This window comes from Tamandua tetradactyla, chromosome 13 (assembly GCF_023851605.1).
Source record: "Tamandua tetradactyla isolate mTamTet1 chromosome 13, mTamTet1.pri, whole genome shotgun sequence".
Taxonomy (NCBI): Eukaryota; Metazoa; Chordata; class Mammalia; order Pilosa; family Myrmecophagidae; genus Tamandua; species Tamandua tetradactyla.
Window position 1 is genome coordinate 6,292,960 of NC_135339.1, and position 25,118 is coordinate 6,318,077.

At 44.1% G+C, this 25,118-nt stretch overlaps 1 protein-coding gene across 1 annotated transcript in view; it reads left to right on the plus strand.

The window, feature by feature from the left end:
- The window catches only part of DRGX (dorsal root ganglia homeobox), a 38,467-nt gene that overhangs the window by 12,475 nt on the left and 874 nt on the right, over positions 1-25,118 (plus strand). The gene's annotated exons all lie outside the window — the stretch shown is intronic.

Sequence of the window (25,118 nt, forward strand, 5' to 3'; positions counted from 1 at the left end):
CTGGAAGAGCTCTGGGCTCCGCAGCTATCATCTCTCAGCAAGCTAGCCCTGGGAAGGTGAGCACAGGGAAGTGGGGTGTGTTGGGGCCCAGAGTACAGAGGGAACTTCATCCTGGGGCCTTTGTACATTGGATCGTGGAGCACAGAGTCTCATGGTCATGGCTAAGCCTCCATGGGACGCAGGCGGTGAGTCTGGCTGGATGTGGCCAGCTCAGTGACAGTGGTTTCCTTCTACCCCAGGCCAACACCTAAGAAAATCCCCATGGGACATCCAGCCTCTGCTTTTTCTATCTTTAAATCATGGGAGGAAAGTGGCCCTAGAAATATGTAGGGTACAAACCTCCCAGCCACTTTTCTGAGCTTATACACCCAGGCTGAGAAGGCAGCAGCAGAAGACTCTGCATTATAGTTTTCTTAGGAAATCACAGAGATGAATTTTCGTCCCTTGGAGCTACCCATTGAGGGTGAGGGGTGTAAGGTTCAGAAGCAGCTGGAGACCTGGGAAAGCCAAGAGCTAGCTGGAAGTGAACACCGTTTTAGTCCGCATATCTTGGGGCCAAAGTGCCGTAGGGCTGGCGCCCCGGTGAGCGTCACCCTCTGCCCCAGCGGCCTCCCCCTGGCCAGGTGCTGCATGGGGGGTTCTGCTCTGCTTCCAGCTGGTTCCCGTGTTTGGTGAAGGTCTCTGGAGATTCGACCCTGAGTCTGGGACACTGGGATGCCACTTCGGCACCCCTGGCGTTGGGAATGTGGGGGGCGGGAGATGCATGGGAAAGAAGAGTCTAGGAAGGTCAGCACGGCAAAAGGGAGCCACCGAAGGGCTCGAAGGGGGGTTTCAGGCCCTCTGCGGGCACGAGGTCATGACCCTTCCATGGGGCTGGCCAGATGGCACGTCCCCAGGTGGAGGCACAGAAACCTAGCCTCCTGCTTCTCTAGGCAGACCTCTGAGTGGGCACCGGGCTGTCCCCATTGAGGAGGGAACTGTCCCCAGGGGATGGAGCCAGGGGAGTGAAGGCCAAGACCTTTGGAGGTTTCCTCCTTTATCCTTTAATTCTTTTTTTTTTTTGGCAAATATACCTTTATTTTTTTATTTATTTTTTTTTTAATTTTTTTTTTATTAATTAAAAAAAGAATTAACAAAACAATTAGAAATCATTCCAATCTACATGTACAATCAGTAATTCTTAATAACATCACATAGTTGCATATTCATCATTTCTTAGTACATTTGCATCGATTTAGAAAAAGAAATAAAAAGACAACAGAATAAGAATTAAAACAATAATAGAAAGAAAAAAAACAAAAAAAACAAAAACAAAAAACCTATACCTCACATGCAGCTTCATTCAGTGTTTTAACATAATTGCATTACAATTGGGTAGTATTGTGCTGTCCATTTCTGAGTTTTTATATCCAGTCCCGTTGTACAGTCTGTATCCCTTCATCTCCAATTATCCCTTCTCTTTTTTTTTTTTTTTTTAATTAACGGAAAAAAAGAAATTAACCCAACATTTAGAGATCATACCATTCTACACATGCAATCATTAATTCTTAACATCATCACATAGATGCATGATCATCATTTCTTAGTACATTTGCATTGGTTTAGAAGAACTAGCAACATAACCGAAAAAGATATAGAATGTTAATATAGAGAAAAAAATAAAAGTAATAATAGTAAAATCAAAACAAAACAACACAAAACAAAACAAAAACCTATAGCTCAGATGCAGCTTCATTCAGTGTTTTAACATGATTACTTTACAATTAGGTATTATTGTGCTGTCCATTTTTGAGTTTTTGTATCTAGTCCTGTTGCACAGTCTGTATCCCTTCAGCTTCAATTACCCATTGTCTTACCCTGTTTCTAACTCCTGCTGAACTCTGTTACCAATGACATATTTCAAGTTTATTCTCGACTGTCCGTTCACATCAGTGGGACCATACAGTATTTGTCCTTTAGTTTTTGGCTGGATTCACTCAGCATAATATTCTCTAGGTCCATCCATGTTATTACATGGTTCATAAGTTTATCTTGTCTTAAAGCTGCATAATATTCCATCGTATGTATATACCACAGTTTGTTTAGCCACTCTTCTGTTGATGGAGATTTTGGCTGTTTCCATCTCTTTGCAATTGTAAATAATGCTGCTATAAACATTGGTGTGCAAATGTCCGTTTGTGTCTTTGCCCTTAAGTCCTTTGAGTAGATACCTAGCAATGGTATTGCTGGGTCGTATGGCAGTTCTATATTCAGCTTTTTGAGGAACCGCCAAACTGCCTTCCACAGTGGTTGCACCCTTTGACATTCCCACCAACAGTGGATAAGTGTGCCTCTTTCTCCGCATCCTCTCCAGCATTTGTCATTTTCTGTTTTGTTGATAATGGCCATTCTGGTGGGTGTGAGATGATATCTCATTGTGGTTTTGATTTGCATTTCTCTAATGGCCAGGGACATTGAGCATCTCTTCATGTGCCTCTTGGCCATCCGTATTTCCTCTTCTGAGAGGTGTCTGTTCAAGTCTTTTTCCCATTTTGTAATTGGGTTGGCTGTCTTTTTGTTGTTGAGATGAACAATCTCTTTATAAATTCTGGATACTAGACCTTTGTCTGATATATCATTTCCAAATATTGTCTCCCATTGTGAAGGCTGTCTTTCTACTTTCTTGATGAAGTTCTTTGATGCACAAAAGTGTTTAATTTTGAGGAGTTCCCATTTATTTATTTCCTTCTTCAGTGCTCTTGCTTTAGGTTTAAGGTCCATAAAACCGCCTCCAGTTGTAAGATCCATAAGATATCTCCCAACATTTTCCTCTAACTGTTTTATGGTCTTAGACCTAATATTTAGATCTTTGATCCATTTTGAGTTAACTTTTGTATAGGGTGTGAGAGATGGGTCTTCTTTCATTCTTTTGCATATGGATATCCAGTTCTCTAGGCACCATTTATTGAAGAGACTGCTCTGTCCCAGGTGAGTTGGCTTGACTGCCTTATCAAAGATCAAATGTCCATAGATGAGAGGGTCTATATCTGAGCACTCTATTCGATTCCATTGGTCGATATATCTATCTTTATGCCAATACCATGCTGTTTTGACCACTGTGGCTTCATAATAGGCCTTAGAGTCAGGCAGCGCGAGACCTCCAGCTTCGTTTTTTTTCCTCAAGATGTTTTTAGCAATTCGGGGCACCCTGCCCTTCCAGATAAATTTGCTTATTGGTTTTTCTATTTCTGAAAAATAAGTTGTTGGGATTTTGATTGGTATTGCATTGAATCTGTAAATCAATTTAGGTAGGATTGACATCTTAACTATATTTAGTCTTCCAATCCATGAACACGGTATGCCCTTCCATCTATTTAGGTCTTCTGTGATTTCTTTTAGCAGTTTTTTGTAGTTTTCTTTATATAGGTTTTTTGTCTCTTTAGTTAAATTTATTCCTAGGTATTTTATTCTTTTAGTTGCAATTGTAAATGGGATTCGTTTCTTGATTTCCCCCTCAGCTTGTTCATTACTAGTGTATAGAAATGCTACAGATTTTTGAATGTTGATCTTGTAACCTGCTACTTTGCTGTACTCATTTATTAGCTCTAGTAGTTTTGTTGTGGATTTTTCCGGGTTTTCGACGTATAGTATCATATCGTCTGCAAACAGTGATAGTTTTACTTCTTCCTTTCCAATTTTGATGCCTTGTATTTCTTTTTCTTGTCTAATTGCTCTGGCTAGAACCTCCAACACAATGTTGAATAATAGTGGTGATAGTGGACATCCTTGTCTTGTTCCTGATCTTAGGGGGAAAGTTTTCAATTTTTCCCCATTGAGGATGATATTAGCTGTGGGTTTTTCATATATTCCCTCTATCATTTTAAGGAAGTTCCCTTGTATTCCTATCTTTTGAAGTATTTTCAACAGGAAAGGATGTTGAATCTTGTCGAATGCCTTCTCTGCATCAATTGAGATGATCATGTGATTTTTCTGCTTTGATTTGTTGATATGGTGTATTACATTAATTGATTTTCTTATGTTGAACCATCCTTGCATACCTGGGATGAATCCTACTTGGTCATGATGTATAATTCTTTTAATGTGCTGTTGGATACGATTTGCTAGAATTTTATTGAGGATTTTTGCATCTGTATTCATTAGAGAGATTGGTCTGTAGTTTTCTTTTTTTGTAATATCTTTGCCTGGTTTTGGTATGAGGGTGATGTTGGCTTCATAGAATGAATTAGGTAGTTTTCCCTCCACTTCGATTTTTTGGAAGAGTTTGAAGAGAATTGGTACTAATTCTTTCTGGAACGTTTGGTAGAATTCACATGTGAAGCCATCTGGTCCTGGACTTTTCTTTTTAGGAAGCTTTTGAATGACTAATTCAATTTCTTTACTTGTGATTGGTTTGTTGAGGTCATCTATGTCTTCTTGAGTCAAAGTTGGTTGTTCATGTCTTTCCAGGAACCCGTCCATTTCCTCTAAATTGTTGTATTTATTAGCGTAAAGTTGTTCATAGTATCCTGTTATTACCTCCTTTATTTCTGTGAGGTCAGTAGTTATGTCTCCTCTTCCATTTCTGATCTTATTTATTTGTATCCTCTCTCTTCTTCTTTTTGTCAATCTTGCTAAGGGCCCATCAATCTTATTGATTTTCTCATAGAACCAACTTCTGGCCTTATTGATATTCTCTATTGTTTTCATGTTTTCAATTTCATTTATTTGTGCTCTAATCTTTGTTATTTCTTTCCTTTTGCTTGCTTTGGGGTTAGCTTGCTGTTCTTTCTCCAGTTCTTCCAAATGGATAGTTAATTCCTGAATTTTTGCCTTTTCTTCTTTTCTGATATAGGCATTTAGAGCAATAAATTTCCCTCTTAGCACTGCCTTTGCTGCGTCCCATAAGTTTTGATATGTTGTGTTTTCATTTTCATTCGCCTCGAGGTATTTGCTAATTTCCCTTGCAATTTCTTCTTTGACCCAGTCGTTGTTTAGGAGTGTGTTGTTGAGCCTCCACGTATTTGTGAATTTTCTGGCACTCCGCCTATTATTGATTTCCAACTTCATTCCTTTATGGTCCGAGAAAGTGTTGTGTAAGATTTCAATCTTTTTAAATTTGTTAAGACTTGCTTTGTGACCCAGCATATGGTCTATCTTTGAGAATGATCCATGAGCACTTGAGAAAAAGGTGTATCCTGCTGTTGTGGGATGTAATGTCCTATAAATGTCTATTAAGTCTAGTTCATTTATAGTAATATTCAGATTCTCTATTTCTTTGTTGATCCTCTGTCTAGATGTTCTGTCCCTTGATGAGAGTGGTGAGTTGAAGTCTCCAACTATTATGGTATATGAGTCTATTTCCCTTTTCAGTGTTTGCAGTATATTCCTCACGTATTTTGGGGCATTCTGATTCGGTGCGTAAATATTTATGATTGTTATGTCTTCTTGTTTAATTGTTCCTTTTATTAGTATATAGTGTCCTTCTTTGTCTCTTTTAACTGTTTTACATTTGAAGTCTAATTTGTTGGATATTAGTATAGCCACTCCTGCTCTTTTCTGGTTGTTATTTGCATGAAATATCTTTTCCCAACCTTTCACTTTCAACCTATGTTTATCTTTGGGTCTAAGATGTGTTTCCTGTAGACAGCATATAGAAGGATCCTGTTTTTTAATCCATTCTGCCAATCTATGTCTTTTGATTGGGGAATTCAGTCCATTGACATTTAGTGTTATTACTGTTTGGATAGTATTTTCCTCTAACATTTTGCCTTTTGTATTATATATATCATATCTGACTTTCCTTCTTTCTACACTCTTTTCCATATCTCTCTCTTCTGTCTTTTTGTATCTGACTCTAGTGCTCCCTTTAGTATTTCTTGCAGAGCTGGTCTCTTGGTCACAAATTCTTTCAGTGACTTTTTGTCTGAGAATGTTTTAATTTCTCCCTCATTTTTGAAGGATAATTTTGCTGGATATAGGAGTCTTGGTTGGCAGTTTTTCTCTTTTAGTATTTTAAATATATCATCCCACTGTCTTCTAGCTTCCATGGTTTCTGCTGAGAAATCTACACAAAATCTTATTGGGTTTCCCTTGTATGTAATGGATTGTTTTTCTCTTGCTGCTTTCAAGATCTTCTCTTTCTCTTTGACCTCTGACATTCTAACTAGTAAGTGTCTTGGAGAACGCCTATTTGGGTCTAATCTCTTTGGGGTGCGCTGCACTTCTTGGATCTGTAATTTTAGGTCTTTCATAAGAGTTGGGAAATTTTCAGTGATAATTTCTTCCATTAGTTTTTCTCCTCCTTTTCCCTTCTCTTCTCCTTCTGGGACACCCACAACACGTATATTTGTGCGGTTCATATTGTCCTTGAGTTCCCTGATACCCTGTTCAAATTTTTCCATTCTTTTCCCTATAGTTTCTGTTTCTTTTTGGAATTCAGATGTTCCATCCTCCAAATCACTAATTCTATCTTCTGTCTCTTTAAATCTATCATTGTAGCTATCCATTATTTTTTCTATGTTTGCTACTTTATCCTTCACTTCCATAAGTTCTGCGATTTGTTTTTTCAGTTTTTCTATTTCTTCTTTATGTTCAGCCCATGTCTTCTTCATGTCCTCCCTCAATTTATCGATTTCATTTTTGAAGAGGTTTTCCATTTCAGTTCGTATATTCAGCATTAGTTGTCTCAGCTCTTGTGTCTCATTTGAGCTATTGGTTTGTTCCTTTGACTGAGCCATATTCTCAATCTTTTGAGCGTGGACAGTTATCTTCTGCTGCTGGCGTCTGGGCATTTATTCAGATTTCTCTTGGTGTTGGACCCAGCAAGGTTGTAATATTTTTCTGTGAAATCTCTGGGTTCTGTTTTTCTTATCCTGCCCAGTAGGTGGTGCTCGTGGCACCCGTTTGTCTGCGGGTCCCACCAGTAAAAGGTGCTGTGGGACCTTAAACTTTGGAAAACTCTCGCCGTCCTGGGGGTTCGCTAGCCGAAACGGCTTGAGCCGGCCCGGGGTCCGAACGCAGGGAGGGTTGCTGGTCGCCACAGCCAGGGAAAGAGCCCGTCCGAATTTCCTAGTCGGCCCTGGGCAACAAGCGTGGCGGGAGGGCGCCAGCGGCAGCGGCCCGCCCGAGAGAGTGCACGTTCCCCGGGAGTCACGGGTTTGGAAGGGGCCTCCCCCACCCGTCACCGTTCTCCACGGCCTGGGGGTTTCCGATCCAATTCTCTCAATTGGTCCGGGGGCTGCGTGTGGTGTGGGCGCCAGCCGTCTTTGTTTCAGGGGACCGCCTCTCCAATTCTCCCAGCCGGCCCGGGAAGGGGGAAGGGAGTAACTCCGGCCGCTTCCCGCCCCGCCCGGTAAGGCCCGCGCGCCTCGGCGATCTCACCCGAGCTGCTTCTCTCAGCCAGCCAGCCGTTCCAGGATGGGGTACGCTGTCTTTTTTATCTCTGTTGTGGCTTTGGGCGCTTTCTGTATCGTTTCTACTCCCCTAGTAGGTGTCCTGGAGAAGAAACTAAGATCCACGCGTCTTACTAAGCCGCCATCTTCCAGGAAGTCCTATCCTTTAATTCTTAAGCAGCAGGGCAGCAGAGTGTTTTGAGCCAGGGCTTTGGGGCCGGCTTGGCTGGTGCGAATCCTGGGTCTTGAGCTGTGAGTAAATCACCAGTGCCTCGACTTGCTCATCTGTGAAGTGGGGATTTTCATCCTAGGACCGAATGAGGACTCCCTGAGTTAGAACAGCATTTTAGGCACCCAGCAAATGATGCTATTAGTGACCAGATCCCTCCAACCTCATTTCCAATTGCAGCCCCTGGCTCCCACTTACCTTTAAAGACCTAATGAAATGTCGGCTTTTCACAAGCTTGTCTCATTTATCAAGAAATGGTGCTGTAAGTTACCCCTTTCCTCCAGTGCTCCCGTTTTCGGCCCCCTTTGGGCTCCTTCCTGCCTCTACTTCAGAGTCCCTGGTCATGGCATCTGCAGCCCCTTAGGATTTCACATAGACCCCGTACTTCGCCTTCAGGAACAGCCAGAGGGGACCCATCAGGGCCAGGTGGGCTGGCCGGGATCACAGCGTGTTGCGCGATTGGGTGTTTCATGGAGCTCTCCAATAAAAAGGTGGGAAGACCCTGCACCACCCAGAGAGGGTTTGCCTAACAAGAATGGGCGTCCAGAAAAAAAAAAAAGCCTTCGCAACACGCAGGATTTTCCTGCCCTGCCCTAATGGCCAAGCTGCGCTCACAATTCATTAATGCAGAGGAGGTTATTAATGGCCGAGGGAGGTGCTGGGCTTGGTTCCGGGGAAGTGCTGCCCGCAGGGGTGGGGGGGAGGCCCTGGAGCCACAGTGAGCAGAGCAAGCTCTCTGGTGCACTTAGCCTGGGCCGCCTCTAACCTGTGATTTGCAGTGCTGGGTGTGAGGTGGAAAATAATTACAGCTGCCAGGGAAGAGCTTTCATAACTCACCCGGGCATGCTCTGCGGGAGTCACCGCCACTCTCCTGTGCTGAGGGAGCAGCCAGTTGGGCCGTGGACATCACAGATGACTGCCCCCCCGTGGGAGGAAATGAGGCCGGAGTGATGCGGCGGGGAGGCACTCAGTCCCCGGCGGTGTTTGATTCTGTTCCCTGGAGTGGGGTCGAAGGTGAGAGAACAGGGGCAGAGTAGTAGGAAAAGGCTCGGCCTTCCAGAGGCGGGATGGGACAACCCTGTCCCACGGGGGTCCCCGGGCTGGGAGGAGCCTGGAAGGACGAGCCCAGGCTGGACTCCTGGCCCACCCTCCCTGCGTGACCATCAGCTCAGCGCTCGATGGTTTTAAGGACAGAAGGAGATGCTCGATGCACCACATTTAATGCGCAGGAGTGCACAGTAAGCGCTCAGTAGATGCTAGCTGCACTTGAGTTGGAACAGTAGCCCGAGCCTGGCCAGATGTGTGTGAGGGTGAAGGAGGCTGGCGGTGAGCAGGTGATGGACAGATCAGAAGATAGGGGGGTTCAGGCCGTGTCCCTGCTGAAGGCAAAGCCGCTGAAGCCAAGAACACCCCAACTCGCCTGGCCTTAGCCTGGGTACTTGGCTTCTAGGCCAGGGCGAAGCTTCCAGATGCTGAGGCTGAAGGGCATTATCTGCCCGAAAACGTTTGCCCACGAAGGCTAGGCACAGAGTTGGGAATGGCATCTCCTCCCCTAAGCACTGGAAGCAGCCCTCCACCCTATTCCTCTCGAGTCCCCTTTTTTTTTTTTTTTGGTGTGTATGCTGTATGGCAGGGTCACATTTCATTATCTTTTCCCTGTGAGGATCCCGTTACTGCAGCACCATCTGTTGAATTTGTATTTGCTTGTGTTTTTGTGTGTTTGCTTTGCTTGTTCGTTTGTTTTTGGGAAGGGCATGGACCAGTAATCGAACCTGGGTCTCCTGCACGGCTGGTGAGAATTCTACCATTGAACCACCCTTGCACCCCGTCTCGAGCCACTTTTTACTTTGTGTTGTGTGTTTAAAAAACTGCTTTATTATGAAATATGCTATTCACTAGAATAATTCATACAACACTAATAAAGAGTGTAATGCATTGTTTTAAACCCCTGTGCGAACACTGTGAAGTTCAAGGTATTGCCTGTCCCCCAGAAGCCCCCGATTCCATGTGCCCCTTTTTCCATCACTCCTCTACCCCCTAAACTTATCCACTGTCCTTTCAGCCACATTATTTCCTTGTTTTCCTTCCTAGCTTTACCACCAAGATCAGCATTCCCAAACGCTATTGTGTAGCCTTGACTTTTTAGAAGTTTCCCTGTATGTATAAATGGAAGCAGGCAGTGTGTATTTTTTGTGTTTGGCTTTTATCACTCAGCATTATGCTTGTGACATCTGTTCAAGTGATTGGGTTCAGTTGTAGACACTTTAAGATATATTCTATGCTTGTGATCTTATCATCTGCAAACAATGACAGTGTGTCACTTCCTTTCCGTTGCTGATACTTTTTATTTTGCTTTCTGGTCTGACTGTATTGGCTGGGACCTCTAGTGCAGGGTTGAATACAAGGGGTGATGATTGGCCTTGTTCTTTTGTTTAAAACAGCTTTATGAATATTCATTCGCCATAGGATTCTCCTTATGGGCATTTCTAATGCCATACAATCCACTAAGGTGTACAAAACAAAGTTTTTAAATATATCCACAGAGTTATGCAACTAACACCATAATCAAGTCCAGTAAATTTTCATCTCCCCCCTCAAAAAAAGGAGTCCTTTTACCTGTTAGCAGTTGCTCCTCATTTCCATTCAACTCCTTCAGCCTCTGGCAGTCACTGATCTGTATTTTTTCTCTATGGATTTACCTGTTCTGGACATTTCATATAAATGGAATCATATTATATGTGGCCTTTTTTATGACTGATTCTTGTCTTATTTTTTTATGTACTAGTCAAAGGTTCAATTTTATAAAGTTTTCCAAATACAAAGGATTATATAAATAATCTTTTAAACCACACATGCACGTCAATGATAAAAACTTCATTACCCAATAGTAGGAAGAACATAAAGCTGATTTCAATGACAGTAAAAAGTAGTAACAGTAGTTCCTGATCACTTAGTACAATTGGCTAAAAGAATACAATTTTAAAAAGGCATCGTGACATGTGATCTTTCCATTTTAGAAGTGTTACAACTTAATATGCTTAGTCTGGCTCTCTGCTTTTGTATTTCTCTGCTTTCATTTCATACCACTGCCAGCAGATTAGAACCATCCCGTTTACCAGATAAAAATTTTTCCATTTGCATTTGGAACTGTGATTCACCTTGATTCACTCATTTTTAAACCTATTTGTATTTATTTGGTATTATTAGCAAGACTCAATGCATTGTGTAAATAGCTTCATTAACATGTTAACTCATTCTAATGAAGGGCATCCCTCAGCCTCGTCTTTACCTCTCCAATTGTGACCCTCTTCTTTCATTGGTATTTGATGCATGATTTCTGCTTTTTGTCCTCCCATTGATTTAACTCTATGGATCAGGCGCAGGATTGCCACGAAGTTACCAGAGTTGGTGTAGAATGTCTGTTTTCATAATGCGATAAGTGTTTTCAAAAGTCCTTTACAAAACGTTTGATCGAAGGACTTGATGGTGATGGTTTTATTTTAATCTCCTGTGGAGCCCCATAGAATCATGGAATGCAACCAAACACATGGCTGGGGAATCTGGGCACTCAGGAGCAAGTAGATGCCGAATGGAGGGTGGCTTCATTTGGTGGTGGGACCAGGCTTGGATGCCCAGAAGACTTCCTCTCCATGCCTGACTTCTCACACTTCCTAGTGTGTCTCTGGGGGTGCTGTCACCCCCCCCCCCCCCACACACACACCAGGGCATTTCCAGCCTACCTGCTGGCCTTATCATTGAGCACGGGCACACTCTCACCTTCACTGCCCCTCTTATTTTTTTTTTTTGAAGATTCACTTTATCATGTAAAGATATTTCTGGCTTTCCAAGAGTTTTCTTTTGATGATTAGCTTAAAAATCATGACTACGAATGGATGTTGAATTTCATCAGATACTTTTTTGGCATTTGTTGAGATAATCGCATGATAGCTTATTTTTTAATATGTGAATATAGTGAATTACAGTGGTTGATTTTTTTAGAACATAAAACCAACTGTGCATTCCTGGAATAAGTCCAAATTAGATGTGAGAGCGTATCCTTTTTATAGATAGCTGGATTCATTTTGCTAGTATTTTGTTGATGGTTTTTGCACCCATGGTTGTGAAGAGATTGGTTTGCAATTTTCTTTTCTTGTGATCTCCATTCCAGATTTTGGTAGTTCTACACAACTTTAGTTAGCCCAACATTTAATATAATAAAATAATGGCTTCATTCTCTCTTAGGAGCCCTGCTGGGCAGTTCTGCTGCTGGTTTTGCTTGGGGTCTCTTGTAAAGTTGCCATTGGGGCAGCAGGGTCACATGCATGCAAGGTGGCTTCACTTACACATCTGTTGCCTCGGCAGGGATGGTTGGAAGGCTGGGACCTTCCATCTCTCGATGTGGCCCTCTCCAAGGCTCGCTTGGCTGGGGCTGGGTGGTGGTTGGTTTATAGGAGTGCAGAAAAGCCAAAGAGGCTGTGCCTTCTTGAGTCTGAAACCTGGAAATGGCACAGCGTCACTTGGGCTGCAGTCTACTGACTAAAGTGGGTCACAAGTGGGTGGAGAAATGGGACTGTGTAGGTTGTGAGTTCCAGAAGGCATGCCTCATTGCAGGTCACAGGTGTCAAAGACCCTCAGGCCTTGTGACATGAGCTGGGGTCTTTGTACCTCGGTCCCCCACTGAAGCTCTTTCAGGGGGATGGCCCCATCTAGGTCCTTGCAAGCCATTTTTCTGGTCCTGCCATGGAGTCTGGGACAGAGAGAGATGTGGTGATGTTTGGGTGGGGAAGGGAAGAAGGAGAGACGTGCCTCCTTCGGACATTCAGGGAGACTGGCCTTGGCCTCCTGCCAGACCCAGGGACCACAGGGCTCTCCTGTTCTTTGTTTGTCTCCTATCAATCATCCACTGCCAGCCTCTGAACCAGGGACTGAGGATCTGATGACGAATTGGGTACATCTCTGCCGAGTGGGATCCCTGCAGGCTGGGGGTGGTAGGCTCCAAGGGACAGACAGACAGGACAGCAAAGAATGTTATCTAATCTGACACAGTCAGGTGCTCTTATAGAGGTAAAAAACAAGCAAACAAACATACAAAGTGTGGAGGAATCACAGAAAGGGAGGAACCATTTCCCTTTAGGAATGAAGAAGGCTTTACAGTGGGAAACTTGAAGTTGGGTCTTGACGGAAGTGTAGGAGTTGGCCAGTGGGTGAAGGCAGAGAGAACTGCATGGCAAAGGCATGGACTGAGGCATGGGGGGACCAGATGAAACTATGGTCCTGGGAGGAGGACTGTGTGGTCTTATGGGCAGCGTGGGTGCTGGACTGCTCATAAGGCAACTCTCAATGTCCTCACCTGTGAAATGAGGCTCCTAATAACACTGCCTTCTAATGCCTGTCATAGGGATTGCGTGTATCCCTGCCTGGCTCATCAAAGCATCCCAAAAACGCTGGCTATTGCTGCCAGTGTTGTAATGATGGAGCCAGAGAGGCCACTGGGTACCCAGGTAGAGTTAGGGTTTCTGAGATGGAAGCTTTGGAGTGAGCATTCTGGTCCCTGCAGGCATTCATGCCCAACGGGAGAGCCTCCCAGCCTCGGGGGCACAGCTGATTGTGGTCCGTGGGGTGTGGACAGCATATGAGATACTCCAGGAAAGCAGCACAGCTGCAAGGACCCTTGGCCAGCTTCCGAGGGGAGAGGTGATTGGGAAGCAGAGGGCTCAGTTGGCTGGGGCTGGGTGGTGGTTGGTTCTGCTGAGGGGTGGAACTGGGTCAGGACTCGCAGGGAAGGCGACTGGGTCAGTGCCACCGGGTCCACGTGCTCTCGAGAAGCCTCTGACATCAGGAAGACAGGGCGGAGAGCCCCAGAACTTAAGAGTTGTAAGCAATCTCCTTCCTGAGCATGTTACTGCCCTTTCTGCAGCATACAGTTAAGGAAACTGAGGCCTAAGGAGGGCCAGGACTAGGATCAGAGAAGGACCCAGCATGCCAGCTTGCAGCTGAGAACCTGCATTGATTGGATGCCTTTTATAGGCACCTGCCTTTGTTTTCCGGCTTTAAAACGGCCACTGGCTTTCCAGGAGCCATTTCCTACCCAGTGCTGATGGATTTGACTTTCCTGCCAATCAATGGGACCCTGGGGTGCAGGGAGCCGAGCAGAGGGTTCCGCCTTGTGCCCATGGGCAGTGGGGGAGCAGCCTGGCCCACCCCGAGTTCTGGGGTGGAAGGAGGGCATTTGTGCTAACCTGAAAGTGCCGGGGGGCTTCAGACTTGGGCACTGCCCTGATTTATTTACCCCTTTAAAGACATCCAAGCAAAGGCCCTGAGACTATCCCTCCGCGGGTGTTTGCTGAGCGACTAAACAAACTACAAGACAGTGTCAGTGGGAGTGAAGGGCCGATTTAAGGCAAGGGTGGGATTTAGGGTTAAGTACCATCAAAATAACCTGCCAAATTAATTTGGGGATTTGGCATGTTAACCGGATTGAGCAGCGTTGTCAGGACCCCAGTTTTTCTTTCCGTGGGACGCTAAGGAAGCTTAGCGTCTGGGTGGTGGCAAAGTTGAGGTCCTAATATGTGCTGACCCAGGGAATATTGGTGGAAAATGGTTCAGCTTTTTTCTCTACCTTCCTTCCTTCTCCAGATGGTCACTGAATGTTTATTTTGTGCCAAACCGGAGCAGTTTGTTTTTGGTTTCAGCAGTGTGGAGGCGAGGAATGGAGATAGAAAGTATGCACACAAGTTTGGGATGTGAGGGGTGAAAGAAATCCAAACAGCTCATGGGGGAAAGGTGATAAAAACCATAAAAGAGAGACAAAAAAAAAATCTCAGGGGGTCCTCAGTAGATGACAGTGCTTCTGGCTGTAGGCACAGCGTTTAAAAATCTGTGCTTAAATATTGTAGGTGTCCACCCCCGTTCCTACTTAAACAGTCCTTGTGAACTGTGAAGAACTGGTATTACAACGCACAAGGTGCTTTGATTTCATTGTTATTATTAGTCACTGTATAGCAAAAAGAAATGAATTACGGCATTTGGGTTAAATATCCTATAAATCCATGCATTCATTTCCTCCATCATCACTTAATCTGAATATTCAAAAAAAGAAAACTAAAAAAAGGAGTGCCCAAGAGCTCTGCTTGTAACCCAAATTGTAGTTCGCATGCCTTTATGATGAAAATGTGCCATTGGCAGAAACGAGACAAGACTAATTTAATTTTTCCTGTCAGTCTCTGTAGTAGATCAATTAAACTGCCAAGGAGATCAAACATTTCAGACTGTATTTATTACATTAAGTATTTATGTCCGCGCCAAGCCTTTAGTGCATTATGTCATCTAGGAATGCAGGCAGATTAGAGCAATTCAGCAGAATTTGCTGTAACTTAATGGAAATCTAATTGTGTGTTTTAATTTCGCGTCCGGGAGGTAGTATGCTCTCCAAACAGGACGATTTTCAGGCTGTGTTTAAGGACAGAGATGGCTCTGACGTCAGACTGGGATGGTGACACCTTATAGCACAGAGGCAGGGGTGTGGGTCCTTTCAGGGGTTCGCCTGCTGGGGGGGCGGGCGGGTGCTAGGCGAGGGGCTCGGTAACTCCGAGGTACGTGGGCGCACTGCTGGGTGCAGCCTACCTGGCATGTCCTCAGTGCCGCGTCTGCCGGCAATGCGTAGAGTGCAGGTGGGCTCTTTCTTCCTTAGCTGCTTCGGGGGACTGTGTTCTGAGGAGAGCACCTATTTCCATTATCTGCTTGAAGGGAAAGAGAAAGCACATCCTTTTTATGAGAGCAAGACTTGGTCAGTTTAGAAAAATTGAAGGATGCCATAAAGCACAAAGAAAAAAAAATCCTTCATAATCTTTGCACCCAGAATCAGCCACTAGGACATTTTGGCTTTGGTGCATCTGTTTTTTCCATTTCTACATGTATATACATATTCATATATATATATACAATAAGTTTAGGTATTTTTATAACACTCACAAATGAAAAAATTTAGTTTTAAATTTATGAATATTTTCTGTTTAGAAATAAATTTATGTGTATATATGCCTATATATATATCTATATCTAATATATATATATACACATGCACATCACCTATGAACACATTTTTATATTTGTTTGTATAGATGCATTTGTACATACACACTATGTACACATATGTACGCATGTATAAATGCATACATTTGCACATATAGACATGTCTACATACCAAAATGGAATCATACTGACTTACTTTTTTAACCTATCTTTTTTTAGACTACAATTTTTAAATCAATTTTATTGTGATAACACATATGCAATATAAAATTTCGCTTTTCGTCCATTTTTATGTGATGATTCGAGAGTAGTATTTGCACTCACAGGCTGTGCTATCTCATCACCATCCATTACCAAAACTTTTTCATCACCCCAGGGGCTCTGCACCCATTAAGCATTAACTCTCCATTTCTCCTCTTCTGCTTCTGGTGACCTCTAATTTACTTTGTGTCTCTGTGAACTTGCTTATTCTAGATATTTCATGTAAGTGGAACCATATGATATTTGTTCTTTTGCATTTGGCTTTTTTTCACTCAATATGATGTCGCAGTTCATTCACATTGTACAGAGTATCAGTACTTCATTCCTTTTTAATGACTGAGTTATCGTCCCTTAGGCGTATATTCCACATTTTGTTTACCCCTTCCTCTGTTGGTAGGTACTTGAATTGCTTACACCTTTTGCTTACTGTGAATAATGCCACTGTGAACCCTCATGCACAAATGAGTTTTCATTTCTTCTGTGTACATGCTTAGGAGTGGAATTGGTAGGTCATATGGCAATTCCATATTTAACTTTTTGAGGAATTGTCAGACAGTTTTCCATAGCAGCTGCACCATTTTATATTACCACCACCGATGGTGGTATGACAGCTTCAGTTTTTCTGCATCCACATCAACAATTGTTATCCTTTTTTAAATTGTAGCCCCCCTAATGAGTGTGAAGTGGCATGTCATTGTGGGTTTTTTGAGGGGGTGCATGGCCAGGACAAACTGGGTCCCTCACATGGCAGGCGAGCATTCTGCCACTGAACCACCTGGGGACCTCACTGTGGTTTTGATTTGCATTTCCCTGATGGCTAATGATGTTGAGCATTTTCTCATGTGCTTATTGGCCATTTGTCTATTTATTTGGACAAACACCTATTCAGATCTTTCACCCATTTAAAAATTGGGTGGTCTTTTTGTTGATGAGTTGTAGTCTCACTCTGCTTTTTAAACTTGGTGTTTTATTAATTTCATGGAACTAAATGGTGTTTTATAATATGAGTTTATAATTGCTACAGTGCATTCTATATGGGTGACAACTTATTCAGCCAGTTTCCCATTATTCAGTTTTTTTTTGCTATACGCCAACCTGTAATGACTTCCTTTGTAGCTAATTCATTTTTAGCACATTCGTAAGTCTAACCCTTAGATAAATAAAAATAAAATAAAACAAAAAACTGCTATTCTCTTCTGAGTTCCAAGTCTGGAAATCTAATAATTAAAAGATGGGACTTTTAAAATTTGTTTGACTTATTCTTCAGAATTCTTTCTGCAGAATAAACTGTTCAACTTTTTGGTCAGATCGGAAAAGACTTCACTGAAGAACAAATACAGTTGTGAAAAGAAGTGTAGGTGACGTGTCTAGGGCAGAGTGGACAAACCATGCTGAGAAGAAAGTTTATTGAATCCAAATATGTTTTTATTGCTAATTTCCCTGGCACCTTTTAGATTTATTCCTTGAGGACATAGAGAACAAGTCCAATTTTTCAGCTGGCCGTTGAATTGAATTGGAAATTGGAATAAACCCTGAACTGGGACTTAAAATTGCCTTTTAATTTGCATGAGGCTATGGAAATAATACGTTTTTGAGGCTTGAGTATTAGGTGCTTTATATAACTGACTCCAATAGTAGATGTTAATAGTTCCTTTTTCACAGATGAGAAAACAGAAGCTTGGAGAGATGGAGAGTGTCCCATGAGTAGTTCATGGTGGAACTAGCAGTCAAATCACAAAGCCCACCTTCTGGCTGTATTTAAGCAGTACTTAGCTCTCTGGGTGTCACAGGATTTTGAGTATGGTGCCTAGGTTTGGGTAGGCATTTTCCAAAAGTGACTTTTTCCTCTCCCTGACTTAATAGAGAAGGATGCTGAGTGTCTCCATGACAGCATCCCACAGGGGCAGGCTTGCTGCAGTTTTCAAAGCCCTTTCCAACACCATTTCTTATAATAATTCCAGCTATCTTTCCTTCTGTGGACCAGCAGTGGCTTCAGACCACTGGGAGATGTGATGTGCTGCATTGCTTGCCACTACAATCGATGGCTCTGGGTTCCTGTGCTTTTTGAGAGTTTTCTGGCTATGTTTTATAAAATGTTGTTACTTTTCTCAGTATTACTTCTCTGCTATTAGCAGCCACATTTCTTTCTCTAATGAGGCAGTCTTGTAAATCCAGTCGGGTACATCAAGTCTTGGACAGCTCATGTTAGAAATGCACTCGAATGCTACCCTGAATGCTGCAAAGAACCAGGCTCTGTTTTGCTGCCTCTGGTTTTCAGCAGTGCCCTAGAGAGATGATGTCGTTTGAGCAGACGACATAGAGAGAAGCCTGGCGATACGCCGGGAAACTGAGACTTAGTTCTGTAAACATCTTATTGGTGGAAATCATTTTTTCTTTCTTAAGGAAATGGCTAATAGGATTTTAGGGACATGTCTCTTGCTGGACAAATTAATTTAGGTTCCACTCTATTGAAACCCTGCAGAAATAAACTTGGAAGCAGAGCTTGGTTTTGTAACTTACAGCCCATTGTATGATCCCAGATCTTTTCATTGAAAGGAATCTAAATCATTGTCTTGTCCAAAAGGCCATCCGTATGCACGAAGATTCTCTACTGCATCCTTGCCAAGAGGCTGCGGGAAAGTAGGACCGGTAACTCTTTACTTCCAGAAGGAGGCCACTGGATAGCATGTCATGCTGATAGGAAAAGATAAACTCCTCTTCCCTGACTTCCGCCCACTGATTCCACTGCACACCCTAAGGCACCCAGGGAAAGCCCACTCCTCTTCCACAGAACCATCTTTAGACAGCCGAGGCTGTTACCAGACTCCAACTGGTTCTTTTTTTTTAATTTTTAAATTATGAAATATAACATATGTACAAAAAAGCAATACATTTCCAAGTACATTGTAACAAGTAGTTATAAAACAGATTTCAGAGTTTGGTGTGGGTTCCTGTTCCACAATTTTAGGTTTTTCCTTCTGGCAGCTCCAAGACACTGGAGACGAAAAGAAGTATCAATATAATGATTTGGCAGTCGTACTTATTTGTTATATCCTGTCTCCTCTGTTACAACTCCTCCTTCTCCTGTGATCTTTCTCCCAATCTTTAGGGGAGTTTGGGCTGTGCCCATTCTGACTTTTTCATGTTGGAAAGGGCTGTTGATAATATGGGATGGGGGATGGAACTAGCTGATGTTCTGGAGAGGCTGGGCCCTCTAGGTTTCAGGATTTATCTGGTCTAGGAACCCATCTGGAATTTATAGGTTTCTGGAAAGTAACCACAGTGCATGAAACATTTGTAGAATCTCATTTAGAGTCCCAGGTGTTCTTTAGGGTTGACAGTAATGGTTTTGGCTGGGATCTGGCAAACCGTGGTAATTAGTAATATCTAGCTGAAGTTTGCACGAGTAGCCTCCAGAATAGCCTCTAGACTCTATCTGAATTCTCTCAGCTCCTGATACCTTATTCTGTTACATTTCTTTTCCCCTTTTGGTGAGGAAGACATTGCCGATCCCACAGTGCCAGGGCCAAGCTCATCCCTAGGATTCATGTCCCACCTTGCCAGGGAGACTTTCACCCCTGGATGTCACGTCCCACATAGGGGGGAGGGCAGTGATTTTACTTCTAGAGTTGCAGCCCCTGTTCTTTTACCTTTTCACTCCTCTGTCCCTCACCTCTCCTTCCTCCCTCCTTCCAGTAGATTTTTCTGGAGCCCTTCCTATCTGCAAACCATTTTCTAGGTCCAGGCTATGGAGATGAACAAGAGAAACAAGGTGTTTGCTTTAATGGAATGAGGAAAGAGAATCAATAAACAAGAGAACAAATATTCTGTATTGGAGTGTGAGTGATGCAGAGAGGGAAATTATGAGTATGCTGTGGCTGGGGAAGGGTAGATACTTTAACTTTCTTAGGAGGGGCCCCCTGATGATGAGAAGGAGCCAGTCGTGTGACCATGTGCAGAAAGGAGAAGGTGCAGGTGGCCCAGGGAGCAGTAGGCGGATGTCTCGGGCGGGCATGCTTTTGTCTGGCATTTGACGTGGTCTGGGTTCACATCTAGGTGGCGGATCCAAGGAAAGTTTCCTTAGTCCTTTAATCCTTGGGGTCTTTATCTATAGTGTATGGACAATAGCACCAACATTGCAAGGGTGTTGAAAAGGTGCAGTGCTTGGTACGAGCCTGAAGCCAGCACATTGCATTTCCCCAGGGTGGTGGCGGGAGTGTTGATTGATGGGGGACATCTTTGTTTTTTTGGCATGGACAGGCTTCAGGAGTCAAACCCGGGTCTCTGGCTTGGCGGCCGAGAATTCTCACCACTGAGCCACCGTTGCACTGCCCGATGGGGGACTTTTTAAATATATTTATTTATATTTTTATTTTAAACACTAAGTAGATATACTACTAGCATATTTTATCTAAGCCTATATATGTTAAGGGAGAATACTTCCAAAGTACATGCCTTTTTTCTTTTGGGCTTAATATTGATAACACAGAAGATTTTTTTTAACAATATAAATTAGTATACTAATAGAGGACTTACAGCTCAAAATTTTCATGAGTCAGGAAACACAGACTCAGAAATGCAGAAAGTCAGAACACAACAATTTAAAACTTCATAGCTTATGTAAAATATTTGACTTTCTATCCTTGCCCCACTTTATATTTTATTTTTATTTTTTATATTTTTATTGAGAAATGTCCACACACATACAGTCCAAACATATTATATAATCAGTGGCTCACAATATCATCAGACAGTTGTGTATTCTTCAGCTTGATCATTTTCAGAATATTTCCATCATTCCAGGAAAAGAAAAAAAAACAAACGTACATCTCAGAACCCCTTCCCTCTCCCTCTCATTTCCCCACAGTATTTCAATCTACCCAATTTTTACCTTTTCTCTCCCCCTGTTATTTATTTATTTATTTATTTAATCCTTATTTATTTATTTACTTTTTACTCCTCTGTCCATACCCTGGATAAAAGGAGCATGAGACACAAAGTTTTCACAATTACACAACCACGTTATAAAAGCTATCTGGTTATACAGCCGTCTTCAAGAATCAAGGCTACTGGAACACAGCTCAAAAGTTTCAGGTACTTTAATGGGGGGCTTTTTGAGTGTCCTGTTCCTTGGAGAATGGAGAGAGACTTTACCCTCCCTTTCCTGCAGGTTCTGCCTCTATTAAGGCAACCCACAGCCGTATTTCCTGTGGAGTCATGTTCACCACAAGCACAGCTGCTGGCATTCCCTGATGATTCTGTTTCTCTAGAGAGCCCTAACTAATACAGTGGCTGTCACACTTCCCTGTCCCCTCACCAGGCTAGAGGTGAACCAGGAGAGGGTCAAGGGTTGTGGAGCCTGTGCCCAGAACCTCCCTGGTAAACTTGGCCTTGGGATTCATCTCATTCCTCTCAGTTTCTGTTGCCTGCTCTACTGAGCTTTAGTTAAAGTTGAGGCAGGAGATGATGACTGCCTTTTAACCTCTTGGTCATCTGCAGGAGAGGGGAAAGGCCGCCAGAAGTTCTAGTCCTACCTGTTCAATAGAGGCCAGGCCCTCCAGAGCCTCAGTTTCCCTACTTGGAAAGTGGAGCTGAACCCTGCCTGCCTTTCGGGGCAGCTGTATGTGATGGGCACATGGTGGGTACCAGTCAAGGTGAGCTTCCTTTGCTTAAGGGAAGCTTGGAAAGGAAGGGAGTGACACCCTCCGGTGTCCAAGGGGATCACCTCCTGAAGGAGATCTCTAACGGCGGTGCAGGCTGCGTGGCTCTCTCCAGCCCCTGGGGGTGGGGAATAGGGTGGGAAGCACAGGTATCGTGTTCTCATGATCATCACTCCAGGGGCAGATGGCAGGATTCTGGAAGCTGCTCAGAATGGCAGGGCCACAGCTCAAGGTTGCCTGGGAGCATGTCTGGGGCTGGTCATGGTGCTGGGGACCCAGCAGATCCTATCCTGATCCCACTGTGGACCAAGGGCCCGGCTCTTGAGGAATTTGTAACCAGTGCACACTCAACAGCCTGCCATCTCACCCACTAATGGGCACAGAGCAAGGATTCACCTGGGCTGGGAAGTCAGAGGCTCCCCTTCCCATCCATGGAGTCGTCCCATGGACTCAGTGGCCTGGCCAAGTGTTCTTTGTGGAGGGGGTTAGGCGCTGTTCTGTAAACACATGCTGCAGAATGTTTCTATGAGCTGCTCTGGACCCCGGAGGGCAGGGAGGACAGGACCCCTCAGCCTCCACCCTAGAGGTTCAGAGTCTGGTGGAGAAGCTGGGCCTGCACCCAGACGTCCCAGTGCACTGGAGGCCAGGGAAGCATCCTGAAGGAGGTGGGATGGACTGAGTCTTGAAGAATGAATTGGAGGTGTCCTGTAGATGCTCCCCTGGGGAGGATTGGAGCACCCTGCGAGCCTGGTGGGAGGTTGGTGGGTGGGGGGAGGAGTGCAGACGGACCCTCATGGGATGGTTAGCCGTGGTCAGACAGACCATCACAGATGAGATGGTTCTCTGCTAAGTCTGAAGGTGAGGGGTTAGGGTGGGGGCGAGAGGGTCCAGCAGGGGTGTGCGTGACCAGGGGCGTCTGGGGAACTATAAGCAGTTTTGAATGGCTGGAGCAGGGACAGGGCCTTGGGGATGCAGGGACATAGGCAGAGATTATTCTGAAGATAAGAGGAGTTAGGATATAATGTGCTTAGGATGGTGCTGGGCACATGCAAGTGCTTGGTAGAGTTAAAAAAGCTTCCTACATAAGAATTTTCTGTGATGGCAGTAATGATGATGGTGATGATGGTGATAGTGATGATGATGGTTGTGGTGATGATGATGGTGGTGATCATGGTGATGATGATGATATTGTTGGTGATGATGATGATGATGGTGATGATGATGGTGATCATGGTGAGGATGATGATGATTGATGGTGATGATGATGATGGTGGTGGTGATGATGATGGGGGTGGTGATGATGATGATGTGATGATGATGATGATGATGGTGATGATGATGATGGTGGTGGTGGTCGTGATGATGATGGTGATCATGGTGATGATGATGATATTGTTGGTGATGATGATGATTGATGGTGATGATGATGATGGTGGTGGTGGTGATGATGATGGAGGTGGTGATCATGATGATATGGTGATGATGATGATGATGGTGATGATGATGATGATGGTGGTGGTCGTGATGATGATGGTGATCATGGTGATGATGATGATTGATGGTGATGATGATGATGATGATGATGGTGGTGATGATGATGGAGGTGGTGATCATGATATGATGATGATGATGGTGATGATGATGATGGTGGTGGTGGTCGTGATGATGATGGTGATCATGGTGATGATGATGATGATGGTGATGATGGTGATGATGATGGTGATGATGGTGATCATGGTAATGATGATGATGATGATGTTGGCAATGATGGTGATGATGATGGTGATGATGATGGTGGTAATGGCAATGATCATATTTGAGGATCTGAAAGGAGGACCCTGTGGTACAGAGGGAAGTGTGAAGAAGACAATGGGGCCAGATCATGTGTGGCCACAGTCAGGAATTTGGATTTCATTCAACAAATATGGGTTTTGGTCCCTAAATACTCCCAACCTGGTTTATTGTAAAGCCTGTGAGCACTTGCAGAAAGAGCTGTGGGGCTGGATGAAAGATGGAGTGGCTGATCTTCCTGCCCCTCCCTTATCAGAAGGGAATACGTGTGTGGTGCTCATGGCCGACCAGTTTCAGTCCTCAGGGACGGAGACGAAACTCCACCCATCACTGGCAGTGCTGAGATGGTCATCTCCTTCCTGCTCTGGTCATTTTGGCGCAGGCTCAGTGGGGCTGATGCTGTGGCTCTGTGCCTCTCCCATGGGATAATGCACTACGCATTCCTTCAAATTATGTCATTCTGGCAGATGGGCTCCCACAACCTGGCCCGCACGAAGGGCTGTGCAACCCCTGCAGTTGCCGTGACCCCATACTTGCCTCCATGGAGGAGCATTTGGAGTCTCTGGGAATCTGTCCAAGGACAGAGGGTGGTACCAGCTGCTGAGCACTTCTTGACCTCTCTCCTTGGATGGCTAATAGGACCATAGCTCAGATGAGGCACTTCATGCTCTCCCTATCCCAACATGTCTCTCTCTGTCTCCAACTTGGAAATGGCACCTCCATTCATAGGTTCATTTGAATCCTTCTCTCTATCATACATCACCTCCAGTCCATCAGCAATCTGTGCAGACTCCAACCTTCAGATAAACCCACCATCTGACCCTCTCACCACCTCCTTCCAGCCCCTGGTCCAAGCCATCATCAGCTGAGACTGCATTGTTGCATTAGCCCCAGCAATCTCTCCAGTATAGAAGCAATCATGAGATTCTTTATTCAAATACCTCCATGACTTCCCTTCTCTGCAACCTGCCATGGCCTGCAGGGCAGACTGGCCCTGGTGCCCCCTGGCTCATCCCCAACACCCTCTCCTGCAGTCACTGAGCTTTGGTTTTTTCAGACCTCTGACTACTCCTTAATGGGCAAGTTTTTTCCTGCTTTCTGTACTCTCTCTTCCCTCTACCCTTGAACCCCCTTCTTCTTACGTAGTCACACAGTTCTCTGTGTCTTACCTCATTCAGCTCTCTGCTCAGACATCACAGCCCACCCCCTTATCGGCTTTCCTTTCTTTATGCACTTAACCTCATCTGTCTTTGTATTATGGCATATAAGGGTACCAGGCTGCAGTGTGACCCCACCCCCCACTAGAAACTGTGTTCTAGGAAGGCAAGTCTGGCTGCCTCATTCCTGCAGCTTGGCTGGGGCTGAAACAGTGCTTGGTGCTCATGGAATAGTTATGTTTACTAAACGAATGGATGAATGAGTGAAGGAATCTGCAGCTGCCGAGGTCAACACCGAGGTGGCTCCTCACTGAGGTCCTGATGTCTCCGTCCTGTGTGTCTGGCAGGTTCCAAGCCCAGCCACTTTTCCTAAGCCCCATTCTGCAGTCAGACCTGTGCCAAGTGCTTTCCAAACCGGTTACTTCAGAGATTCTCAAACTATCTCAGCTCACGGTGCCCTTGGGGTTTTGTTCATTTTTTCATATTTCATAAGAAATAACCTACCAGTTCTGTTCATTAAGTAGTTAGGTTCATATAACTCCATAAGTATTTATGTCTCAATCATTTAGTTGGCATTTGAAAAAATATTTCGAAATGGAAGAAAGTTTTTTGTTTTTAA